General features: G+C 38.4%; 1 long non-coding RNA gene across 1 annotated transcript in view; it reads left to right on the plus strand.

Annotated features, from left to right (window-relative positions):
• Positions 1-13,684, plus strand: part of LOC108541418 (uncharacterized) — a 97,224-nt gene that overhangs the window by 77,162 nt on the left and 6,378 nt on the right. The window contains exons 4-5 of the long non-coding RNA XR_001888956.1: positions 3,188-3,229; positions 11,417-11,509. This is a non-coding gene — a long non-coding RNA (uncharacterized LOC108541418). The remainder of the gene's footprint in view (positions 1-3,187; positions 3,230-11,416; positions 11,510-13,684) is intronic.

Here is a 13,684-nt window from a genome sequence, read left to right on the forward strand (position 1 = left end):
ACATTAAAAGTTATTATAACTATATTCCACATATTCAAGATAATAGAGGAAAGAGTGCGAATGTTAAGTAGAGATGTTGATGGTATCAAAAAGACAAAATTTCTAGAGACAAAAAGTGCAATACCTGGCAAAAATTTAGCTGGATATAATTAACAGCAGATTAGACAATGCAGAAGAAAAGATTAGTAAATGAACACACAGCAAAAGAAACTATTATATATGACCAACAGATATAAAATACTGGGAAACAATGAACAGAACAGCAGTGAGCTGTGGGACATAAATATAACTGGAGTCACCAAAATAGGAGGACAGAAAAAATATTTGACAATGTAACAGCCAAAATTTTTCAATTTTGAGAAAATGTACAGACCTACAGACTCTCAAAGCTCTACAAACCTGAAGCACAAGAACCAGGAGCAAAACTATATTGACACATATCACAATTAAATGGTTTATAACAGGTAATAAAAAGAAAATTCTGAAAAGCCACCAAGCAAAAGACAAATTATATACAAAGGAACAAAATAAGAATAACAGCAGATTTCTTCCTGAAAACAATTCAATCCAGAAGACAGCAAATGAGTATCTTTGAAGAACTGAAAAAATAAAAGACACATTTCAGTGTAGAATTCTATATGCCATGAAAATACCTTTCAAAAATAAGAGTGAAATAAAGAATTTTCTCTGACAGCGAACACCAAGAAAATTCATTGTGAGTAAGCCTGCATTACCAGGAATATTGAAGAAAGTCTTTAGGCAGAGTGAAAATCATAGCAGGTGAAAATCTGGATAAGCACTAAGAAATAGAAAGCACAAAAGCAGGGTTAATATGTAGGTAAATATGAAAGAGATTGTTTCTTAACTTTTAAATTACATAAAGTAATTCACTGTTAAAAGCAAAATGAATAACAATGTACTCTTGCTTTTATAACATATGTGGGAATAAAATGTATGAAAATAGCACAAAGCCTTGGTAGAGAGAAATTGCAGTATCATATTAATTGAGGGTAAATTGTGATAAGTTAAAGATGCATACTATATACACTAAAGCGATTTTTTTTAAAAAAAAAAGAAAGAGAAAGAAAGAAAGAAAGAGAAATGTAGCTAATAAGCCAGCAAAGGACCTATATGGAATTATAACAAAACAAACAAACAAAACCCTCAATCCAAAACAAGGGAGAAAATGAGGAAAAATATTTCAAGATTTGAAAGCCATCCAAGGGTCATATGAGATTGACTCTTTCCAGGATAGTTTAGAAGGCCTTTTTCCCTTACTTTACAATATCATAATTCTTTTTTCAGCTATAAATTTGTGGTCTATAGTGAAGTCAATAGTCAATAATCAGATTTTGGGACAATAATAAAAAATGGAAAGAACCTTCAATCGCTGCATAGTAAAACATTTGTTCTCAAACTGAAATATATCCTGTGAAAAACTGTTCAAATATCCTTGCTACAGCTGAACACAGGGCACACTCACAAGAGTACACATCTGATAGAGGATGTAGACATATTCTGGTGGGAGAGTATCAGCTCAAGAAGCCTTTAGTGAGCAACTGCTTATGCTTGCCGCTAAATTCATCCCGCAGGGACGACAGGAGCTCATTTAAGCCTAAGCTGGCCTATGCATTCATTACCAGCTGCAGATAATAATTGAGGATCTGAAGCTTGATTGGAAAGTCAGTATTTTAGTTAATGAGAAAACTTTTCCATAAATCTAAGATGATAAGACACAGGTTAGGGTCAGAAATAAATCAGGCCAGAGTCAGGACACAAATCAGCAAATACAGTCACAATGTCCAGGGGAAAGAAACTAAGGAAACAGTATGGGCTAGTCAGCTGACTTCTTTTCCTCACTTCTTTAACACCTTCACTAATCTTCTCTGAATTTGTCCTTCTTTGGGAATACAGTGGGCCAGTGTGACTGGCTGAGAACAGCTCACTTATTTTGCGGTGCGTGCCAACAGGCCCACCTGTCTTGAGGAGTTCTAACAGTTGAATCTCTCCCGATATGCACCAGACCCCCTCAGTAGCAACCACATCAAATGCTCTTACCAGGGACTCTTCTCAGAACTCCGCAGATTGTTGATAAAACAAAAACCAGAACAACGCAATCTAGTTAATATGGAAGTTACTCTCATGATCCCTGGAACTATTAGTACTATTAGGGGTATTCTTCACTCTTAAAAAAGACGTAAGAGGCCGAGTGCGGTGGCTCACGCCTGTAATCCCAGCACTCTGGGAGGCCTAGGCGGGTGGATCACGAGGTCAGGAAATCGAGACCATCCTGGCTAACACGGTGAAACCCCGTCTCTACTAAAAATACAAAAACCAGCTGGGCGAGGTGGCGGGCGCCTGTAGTTCCAGCGACTCGGGAGGCTGAGGCAGGAGAATGGCGTGAACCCGGAAAATGGCGTGAACCCTGGAGGCGGAGCTTGCAGTGAGCTGAGATCGCGCCACTGCACTCCACCCTGGGAGGCAGAGTGAGACTCCGTCTCAAAAAAATAAAATAAATTTTAAAAAAAGACACAAGAAAGCAATGTCCCTCTTATTCCCCTAGCATTGAGAATGAAGTCCACGCCTAGAGAGGGTAGAGCCAAGAGAATTTTGAAGAGCCAGGGTCTTCATTTATCCTGCCTAAAAAGTGCCCTGCCGATAGACTTCTTTTTGTATGCTGTAAGCCATTGGTTCCTGCGCCAGTTGAATCAAATTTATCTGATACCTGCAGCCGAAAGCATTCTAAACGATACAATTTTTCAGGCAATTTATTTCACAAACAAATAAAATAAACCTAGGAGGTAAAGTGACTTAACCAAGGCCATAAAGCTAATTAAGAGTGTTGGGGCCAAAGGAACTTCCCCTTCACCCTCTGAAGGTTAACTGCATAATCGACTCACAATAAGGCAGATTAGTAAGAGAAAAGGCTTTACAAATGTATTACTACCAAGTGAATAGGGAGAAAAAGAGTCATTACGCAGTTTCCAGTGGGGTACAGAGACCCACATATCCTATTTCTTAGAGAAAGGGGAAATGGGGATGTGTGGATGACTTTAGGGGAATCATAAATGATGTTTAAGGGAAGTCAGTGGTCTGGGGCAAAGTCTGTTGGGACCGTAGAGCGGAGAATGGTTTATGCCAAAAGTCTTTCCAGGTGTGTTGATACACATACTGTCTTCCTTCCTAGGATACGGGTTCAACCAATGAAAACTCAGGGAAGAAACCAGAGGTAATTGTTTTTTTCTTTGGGAAGTCTGGACTTTAACAGATAAGGGAATTTCAGAGAACAATTTTACCTGTGCTTAGAGAGAGATGGTGATGGGGCAGAGGGGACTCCAGAGAGACCTTGAGGCCTCTTCTTCTGTTCGGCATGTACAAAGCATCATATTCTGGGGTATTGGTTTCTGAGTCCCCACAACAGCAAAGTCAGGGCTAGGCTAGCAATCCGTTGTGTACTGAGCAGTTGCAAGCTATACTCCAAGTATTACCATATCAAATATAGGTGCACTCACATATCTGTTATTAATATGTGATCTATAATTATTAATCTATAATTAATATTAATTATATTGATTAATGTTATTAATATTAATCTTTTACCCAAAGAAATTAGCATCACCACTACTTCCTGAGTCATTTGTTTTACCTGACTTTCTAAGACTGACTTTATTCAGATAATCTTTATAATATAGTCTTCATAATATGCACTTGCAAGTGTGATATTCAAAATATTCAGCAGTTGAGATGGCAGAAAACCCATACAATCAAGAGTGAATACTGGCTGTACTGCAAGGACAGGGTTCTACAGGCCCTTGTTTGCCAGCCCTTACTCTTTCAATTGCTGGAACAGGGGGATGTCCTGGGATCCCCAGAAAGAGAATAGGTGCCAGGAAAGTTCACTGTGGGGGAAAGTTGTTCAGTATCTTAAAAAACTAGTTTGACTGGCCACTGCATGCCGAATGGCTCTCAGTGCTGCATTTCATACAATGTAGTACTTAATAATCTTGGGTGTGTTTGTCTCATCCTCTCCTCCACATAGACTATAAATTATTTGGGAACAGGATAAGATCTCACATTGTCAGATTTGCTCTGTATTACCAATAATACTTAGTGCCTAGGAGTTCAATAATTAATGAATAATCTAATATTAATGAAAATAACCAAAATACTAAAATAGGCACGAAAAAATATCCCATTCTCTAGTCTCATTATGCATCCTACTAATGTTCATTAAGGGACACTAAGTCCCAGGCAGAGAACTGGGTTTTAGAGATAAGGAGGAAAATAGTTATAGAACCTCATGAAAACTGTAAGATTTACGTTTTAAAGGACTCAGATCTTGTCTAAGAATTTTGAAAAAACAGCTGGTATGTATGAGAGCAAAGGCCCAGAAACACAGAGAAGGGCCTTTGGAAAGTACAAATTTTAGAAAGCTGAGGGTTCCTAAGTCGTCGTGTTCTGTCTCTCTTCAAGGTCAGTAAGCTTCCCATCAGGAAACTAATGATTTCCTCATCACCATCTTTGTTCTTTCTGTAGTATTTGACACTAGTGACCACCACCTTGGTATTGTTCTTCCTACATCTCTAACCACTTCACTGATGCTTTTATTGGCTCCTCTTCCCTTTCTAGGCCTGAGAAAAGGACATGGTTCCCAGAAATTTATTGTAAGCCCCTTACCTTGTGGATACAGTCTCTCCTTTGAAGACCCAACCACCACTCCAACGGCAATTATCAGAGCTGGCAGTTGGCTTCCAAATCTCAAATCTTCATTGTTCTCTTCCCCTCTATACACTATATACACTATACACTAGTCCCCTCTATACACTAGTCTATACACCCCTTCAGCAACTCCAAACTAACTCTCTGCCTGACTAACCCACTTGTGGTCATGACACCACCACCCTTCATGTTATCCTGTTTTGTACCCGGAAATCACATTTGATTCTCGTCTCACTCCCTCATCAGCCTAGCAAAGTGGAACACACCTGAGATCTGGAGTCAGGAAGACCTGAGTTCAAATCTAGTCACCAGTTACTAGCCAGGTGAACCTGGGTATGGTCATTAACACTGCAGCTCCAAATCCATCAATTATTCAGTGGTGACAACATTTCCCAGCTATGGGAATTAAATAAAAACATGTGTATAAAATATCTGATATGTAGCAGGTGTTTCCCTTAAACTTCTCCATAAAATTAATTGTTCTACATAAATGACACTGCCTACATCTTTCAAATCTACATCAAATATTTGTTTTAAATTTTTCTCAGTGGAGATATTTCACCTCACTGAGCCTTAAAGAATTTTGTTTGCGCTCATCTCATAGCATTAACCCCATTTTGAAATTGTTGGTACTTAACATCACAAGCTGAATTTTTGGGATTTTTCAAATTTGCTCTGCCCAGTATGGTAACTATTCAAATTTAAATTTGTGACTATTCAAATGTAAATGTAAATTAACTAAAATTAAACTTTATTTGAAACTAAATTAGTCAGTTACACTGGCCACATTTCATGTGCTCAATAACTACATGTGGCTAGTAGCTACTATAACATAGTATACTAATGAATGTTACCGAGAATTATAGAATATTTCTATCATCTAGATGTTTAACTTCCCCGGGGGCCGAAACTGTATCTCTGTATATTATTTATTTTTGTATCCTCTGTCATCCATTGTACTTGGTGGGCGCTTTAAAAAGTACATATTTTACAAATAAGTAAATGAATAGATATCCAAAAGTGCTTCTTAATATCTCTGATATTATGCATTATTGATTCTGAGTCAATAACTACATTGTGTTTATATTCTTCTGAAGAGGATCACGGCACAGCCTCCTCAGTTACCTGCCCAACACATCTCTCCAATGCAGATTTAGCCTCACCAGGCTGGTTCTAAGACTTTTTGAAGAAGAATGGAAAGAAAGAAAGTAAACACAACACAAAATATTCAAGAGTAGGTGGGGAACATTTAGAGGGCAGCAGTTTAGAGCTTGCTCAAGTATGTAAGGGTAATACACTGTTAAAAAAGAAAACTGGGCATTTTAACAAATATTGCAAGTACTTATATGCCACTTTCCTCGTGTGGAAGAAATAGAAGTAAAGACTTGAGATACTGGGATTGTTCATTATCACATGGACTTTGTTTTCTTAACTATTAATATAATGCTCTTATAGGACTGAAACCATATTGATCATGATTTTGTAAGTATTATAATTACATATCACCATATCGTAATATTTTTTCTTCATTTGCAAAGATTTTCTATTATATGACTTCTATTTCACATAATATTACATTTGCTCACAGTGGCCTTTTCATAATAAAAAAAAAGTCTAGAATTATATTGGACAAAATGTATGATGTACCCCAAAATGTATACAACTACCCCAAAATATATACAACTACTATGTACCCACAAAATCTAAAATTTAAATTTAAAATTTGAATAAAATAGATGACTTTTTCATTTTCACACTGTGGTTATTCATAGACAATCCTAAGAACCAATGTAAAGTCATATAAACATCCACAACATGATATTGGTTAACACTGGCCTTCAGAATTTCCAGAAAAAGAATAGACTCCTCTCACAGCAGGCTGAGACAGGTGCATTCTCTAAGAGGGGCAGGTTTGTTACATATGTATGCATGTCCCATGTTGGTGTGCTGCACCCATTAACTCATCATTTACATTAGGTATACAGCCCCTTGACTCCTTCTGACATTAATGGGCATCCCACAGCCAGATCTTTGTGCCCTGCCATGAGAATTTACCCAACTGTAAAATTACATTCTACATAGTTTCATGTGGGAAGATGACGCATGTCACTCCTGGAAACCATCACATGTTCCCTATAAATTATTTGGCTAAGCAGCTCTTGCCATGGGTAGTCAGTTTCAGCCTTAAAATTCTTTTACCTTTACCTCAACTGCCTAAGAATAGCAAAGAAAGGTATTTTCACTGTTGCACAATCTATAATAGGAAGTCCAAGAAAACACTGAATTACTGTTGCCTCAAGATTCTTTTTTTTTTTTTTTTTTTTTGGTAGTAAGAGACTTGCCATATTATTTTACCTGATACAAAGTCAATCATTAGCAAGTACTTTGACAGCCTCTAACTGAACAGGTTACTGGGCCAGATATATTAAATGCTCCTTATGAGAGCATAAATATTTTACATAGTTAATTCCTCTTTATTTGGCTTTTTCACTTAGGTTTAGGATGATGCTAATCAATCATATGGTTTTCACAATCAATTTTCAATTAATGCAGTATAGCTTCAATTAAAATACTTTCTTAAAATTTTCATTCTCCAATCATTGTGACAGGACACCTGTGTTCTTTCCACCAACTACTGCCAGTAACTAGTTGTATGACTCAGTTAACTTTTTAGATGTATATTTCTCTGCAACTACAAAATAAATATAGTACTAAATTATTTCACAAGTTTCCTGGAAGAATTTAACAAGATAATGTATAAGAAAGTACCTAACACAAGATCTAGTAGATGGTAAGTGTAGTAAACATTGATTAAGTTTTAATTCAGCACATATTCAATACGTATAGCGAAAATCTACCAGTCGTCTTATTCCTTCTCAAATTCCACTACCTTTCACCTTCACAATTAGTATTTGTAAGTATTCTACTATTCTCTCGACGCTTTCCTTTGTTCGTTTGGTTGTATATTCATTAGAATTTTGACATACATAAGACGACATTTCTTTTTTTATATATGCTTTAAGTTCTAGGGTACATGTGCACAACGTGCAGGTTTGTTACATATGTATACATGTCCCATGTTGGTGTGCTGCACTATGTGGGATAATCCCCACCCTGTGTCTAAGTGTTCTCATTGTTCAATTCCCACCTATGAGTGAGAACATGCAGTGTTTGGTTTTCTGTTCTTGTGATAGTTTGCTGAGAACGATGGTTTCCAGCTGCATCCATGTCCCTACAAAGGACATGAACTCATCCTTTTTTTACAGCTGCATAGTATTCCATGGTATATATGTGCCACATTTTCTTAATCCTGTCTGTCATTGATGGACATTGGGGTTGATTCCAAGTCTTTGCTATTGTAAATAGCGCCGCATTGAACATATGTATGCATGTGTCTTTATAGCAGCATGATTTATAATCCTTTGGGTATATACCCAGTAATGGGATGGCTGGGTCAAATGGTATTTCTAGTTCTAGATCCTTGAGGAATCGCCACACTGTCTCTTCCACAATGGTTGAACTAGTTTACAGTCCCACCAACAGTGTAAAAGTGTTCCTAATTCTCCACATCCTCTCCAGCACCTGTTGTTTCCTGACTTTTTAATGATCGCCATTCTAACTGGTGTGAGATGGTATCTCATTGTGGTTTTGATTTGCATTTCTCTGATGGCCAGTGATGATGAGCATTTTTTCATGTGTCTGTTGGCTGCATAAATGTCTTCTTTTGAGAAGTGTCTGTTCATATCCTTTGCCCACTTTTTGATGTGGTTGTTTGTTTTTTTTCTTGTAAATTTGTTTGAGTTCTTTGTAGGTTCTGAATATTAGCCCTTTGCCAGATGAATAGATTGTAAAAATTCTCTCCCATTCTGTAGGTTGTTTGTTCACTCTGATGGTAGTTTCTTTTGCTGTGCAGAAGCTCTTTAGTTTAATTAGATCCCATTTGTCAAGTTTGGCTTTTGTTGCCATTGCTTTTGGTGTTTTAGACATGAAGTCCTTGCCCATGCCTATGTCCTGAATGGTATTGCCTAGGTTTTTCTTCTAGGGTTTTTATGGTTTTAGGTCTAACATTTAAGTCTTTAATCCATCTTGAATTAATTTTTGTATGAGGTGTAAGGAAGGAATCTAGTTTCAGCTTTCTACATATGGCTAGCCAGTTTTCCCAGCACCATTTATTAAATAGGGAATCCTTTCCCCATTTCTTGTTTTTGTCAGGTTTGTCAAAGAACAGATGTTTGTAGATGTGTGGTATTATTTCTGAGGGCTCTGTTCTGTTCCATTGGTCATATCTCTGTTTTGGTACCAGTAGCATGCTGTTTTGGTTACTGTAGCCTTGTAGTATAGTTTGAAGTCAGGTAGTGTGATGCCTCCAGTTTTGTTCTTTTGACTTAGGATTGTCTTGGCAATGTGGGCTCTTTTTTGGTTCCATATGAACTTTAAAGTAGTTTTTTTCCAATTTTGTGAAGAAAGTCATTGGTAACTTGATGGGGATGGCATTGAATCTATAAATTACCTTGGGCAGTATGGCCATTTTCACGATATTGATTCTTCCTATCCATGAGCATGGAATATTCTTTCCTTTGTTTGTGTCCTCTTTTATTTCATTGAGCAGTGGTTTGTAGTTCTCCTTGAAGAGGTCCTTCACATCCCTTATTTCTACAGAAAACATTAAACATAAAAGCTAAGATTTGACATCTTATCAGCTTTTGGAAAAATTGTGAAATTCATTTAACTATCTCCGTGTCCACAATGAATAAACTTAAAGTGAACAGTGGTGAGATGTCAGAAAAGTGACCTCTCAGGAAAAAGGCAGAGATGTATCACCCTCCAAAGCAAGACCTTCAAGAGTAGTTTGGTATGATCTGTAGTGGAGCTAAGTTTCTTTTGGCTTCATTGGCAGAAGCTCTGGTTTCTCATGTTATTTGTTCAACCTAACTATAAATGGGAAAATCTGATTCTGTTTCATATGGTACCTAAAATTCTGAAATGGGGATGGGGAGGCAGAGTATGATTATCTGCAAAGGATATTTATTAAGGAAACATCACAAGGGTACTTTCAAGACCTAAGAGAGGGCTAATCTTTAGCACATAGAAGTTGCTCAGTAAATATGTGTTGAATAATGAATGAAGCAAGAGCCAAGTGTTTCATTTTATCTTTTTTATCTCATAGCACTCAGTGAAATATAAGTACAGAAGAGGTGCTCAACAAATACTTGTTGAAATGAATGTAAATTTTGTTGAGCAAACCATATTCCTTGAGTTATTCTTTTGAACCCTTAGGTTGCTCCCTTAGGTCAATTCCACTGAGCTACTATTAAGATCTTGAATTCAAAATTTGTCTGGAGGATCTGGGAAAGGCATATCAATTCATAAATATCAGTTTTCTCACTTGAAACTGAAGCCCAATTCTAAGACCCTTTTTTTATACTAATTTTCTTTCCTTGACAAGCATTTAAGAGAACTCTTCAACTTACTCCCCATCTGTGATATTTTGAAATATATAGTTGTTCTATCACCCTATTTCCTGGCATACAACTCCTAAAATCCTTAGAACTTCCATGGCAATGTCTTTTTGTATGATCATGACTGACAACTGGCAGCCCCTAGGTGGCATCGGGATGGAGGCTCATCACCTGAATGACCAAGGCAGGATTAGAAGCTTGGGACTCAGCCCCATGACCCAACCTCTAGGGAGGGTAGAGGGACTAAAGTTAAATTTACCACCAGTGGCCAATTATTTCATCGATCATGCCTAGTAATGAAGCCTCCATAAAAATTCAAAAGGGTTTGGAGAGCCTCCGGATAGCTGAACATGTGGAGGCTTACTGAAAGGTGAACAATAATTTATCCATGTGTCAGGAGACTGGCACATCCCAGCTCCTTGGGCACAGAAGCTCCTATGTAGGAGCACTTCCAAATGTGGCCCTATGTATCTCTTCACCTGGCTGTTTATTTATATCCTTTAAAATAATATTTGTAATAAATGGGTAAACCTAAGTAAGGATTTCCCTGAGTTCTATGACCTATGTAGCAAATTAATCGAATCCAAAAGAGGAGCTCATAGGAATCCCAACTTGTAGCCATTTGGTAAGAAGTTCTGGAGGCCCAGACTTGCGATGGATGGGAAGGAGGGGGCAGTCTTGTGGAACTGGCCCTCTACTTGTGGTTTCTGGGGCTATCTTCAGGTAGATAGCCTCAGAGTTGAACTGAATTGGAGGATACTAGCTGGTGTCCACTGCAGAACTGATTGCTTGCTTAGTGTGTGGGGAGGAACCCCGCAGGTTTGGCCACAGACATCTTCTGTGTTGATTGTTGTTCAGTGGGAGAATAGAAAAAGCCCTTTGAGTCTGTGTGTAAGTTGTCTTTTCCAGTCACACCACTGCGAACACACACACAACTAGAAGAGGGTTTTGTCAAAATAAATTCTTGGAAATATATTGAGTCAAACTCAACATGTTCAGCTTGAATTCAAAACTCTCAGAAGTTCAATTTCTCCTTAGTCCAGTCTTACCCCAATAATGCACCGTAAATTGCTAGTTAGATTTCTCCATCCTCCCCAATATACGATAGTCATTCACACCTTTTGTTGTTTCTCTTACTTACACTTTGGTATAGTCTCTTTCTTTATTCCAGAATCTTTCATTCCAGAACTTTAAGGCTCATCAGTAATTCACACCATTTGTTGTTTCTTTTCTTACAGCTTGATATCGTCTCCTTTCTTTATTCCAGAATCTTTCATTCTAGAATTTTAAGGCTGATCAATGTAAACTCCAATGGCACCTTCCTTTACAAGGTAGGTATTTGTGTTCATCCTTTTAAGCTCCCCCGACCTCATATTACTTCAGAATATTTTGTCTTTTGTACATGCTATTCTGCAAAACCTAACTTTCCATTGATTGAAAATTCTCCAAAGGCAGAGAACATGTTACTTTCTTTGTTTTTTCGTAAATCATAGCACCTGTTATGGCACCTAACGCTCTGAGAAGTCAATGGATTCCTGCGAGTTTAAATAGGATGGAATAGAATTGAGTGGCAAGATTATTTAAGGACAGAAAAAAAAAGAAACTTTGTAATAATCAGCTATGCTAAAATTATACATAATAAGTAACAAGGCTAAATTTAAGGGAAAATGTTGCAATCGTAAAGATGGTCGTATCGCAATGCCGTGTATTTGACTAACTGATATTTTTTATTGTCATTTTTGCCCCACTGTAATGTAAACTCCACAGGGCAGACATTATTGTCATTTTTTCTTCACTATTGTGTCCCTTGTGCTAAGAATAATGCCTGGCACATCGTAGGTGCTCAATATACATTGATCCAACTGATTGGATGAGGCCCACCCACATTGGGGAGGGTAATCTGCTGTACTCAGTATACTCACTTGAGTTTATCTCATCAAAACACACCCTCACATAAACAGTCAGAATCATGTTTGACCAAATATATAGCCATCCCATGGCCTAGTCAAGCTAACACATAAAAGTAACCATCACAGGCCAGTCACTGTGTCTCATATCTGTAATCCCAAAACTAAGGGACGCCAAGGTGGGCGGATCACCTGAGGTCAGGAGTTTGTGACCAACCTGGCCAAAATGGCGGAAACCTGTCTCTGCAAAAATACAAAAATTAGCTGGGCGTGGTGGCAGGTGCCTGTAATCCCAGCTACTCGGGAGACTGAGAAAGGAGAATCTCTTGAACCTGGGAGGCAGAGTTTGTAGTGAGCTGAGATCACGCCTTTGCACTCCAGCCTGGGTGACAAGAGCAAGACTCCATCTCAAAAAAAAAGAAAAGAAAAAGAAAAAGAAAAAAAAAGTGAGACTCACACCCATCATTATCTACCAGTTTTGGAAAAGATGACAGATGATATCTGGACACCTAATCACCACCTCAATTATTTTCCTTTCGCCCTCCGGGTCCTATTAACAGCAACAAATATAATACTCAAACATGAAACATTAGGCCCTTTACAAATTTTTGTTAGAGCATCAAGCATGCTTGCTTGCTGGCTTACTTTTTCTGTATGACAAGTAACACTCCTTGCAGAGTAGGGTGGAACAGAAAAACTAGATCAGATTCATATTCATGGGTAATGTTAAATTTGTAGTCACTGAAATATTATAGCTATCAATTGTATACTTTTTATTTTTGCAAAGTGCATTGAATCCTAGGTACATACGTATTATTTAAAGATCTGGAGAAAATATTTGTGGTTATTTTGAAGGATATCAGCTAAAATGAAAAGAAAGCAAAAAAGTTAATATACTTTTGTGTCAAGACATTTGTGATAGAAATTTTATTTTTATTTTAAGAGGTAGTAGGTTTTCATTTTCTAGCTTACAACTTGACATAAATAGTTGATGAGTCGTAGGGGCAGAGCAAGATGGCCGAATAGGAACAGCTCCAGTCTCCAACTCCCAGTGCGAGCGGCACAGAAGACCGGTGATTTCTGCATTTTCAACTGAGGTACTGGGGTCATCTCACTGGGGAGTGCCGGACAATCAGTGCTGGTCAGCTGCTGCAGCCCGACCAGCGAGAGCTGAAGCAGGGCGAGGCATCGCCTCACCTGGGAAGCGCAAGGGGGAAGAGAATCCCTTTTCCTAGCCAGGAGAACTGAGACACACAACACCTGGAAAATCGGGTAACTCCCACCCCAATACTACACTTTAAGCAAACGGGCACACCAGGAGAATATATCCCACACCTGGCCAGGAGGGTCCCACGCCCACGGAGCCTCCCTCATTGCTAACACAGCAGTCTGCGGTGATCTAACCGCAAGGCAGCAGCGAGGCTGGGGGACAGGCGCCCACCATTGCTGAGGCTTAAGTAGGTAAACAAAGCCTCTGGGAAGCTCGAACTGGGTGGAGCTCACAGCAGCTCAAGGAAACCTGCCTGTCTCTGTAGACTCCACCTCTGGGGACAGGGCACAGCTAAAAAACAACAGGGGAAGCAGCAGAGGCCTGTACAG

Source organism: Rhinopithecus bieti, unplaced genomic scaffold (assembly GCF_001698545.2).
Source record: "Rhinopithecus bieti isolate Rb0 unplaced genomic scaffold, ASM169854v2 scaffold_19966, whole genome shotgun sequence".
Classification (NCBI taxonomy): Eukaryota; Metazoa; Chordata; class Mammalia; order Primates; family Cercopithecidae; genus Rhinopithecus; species Rhinopithecus bieti.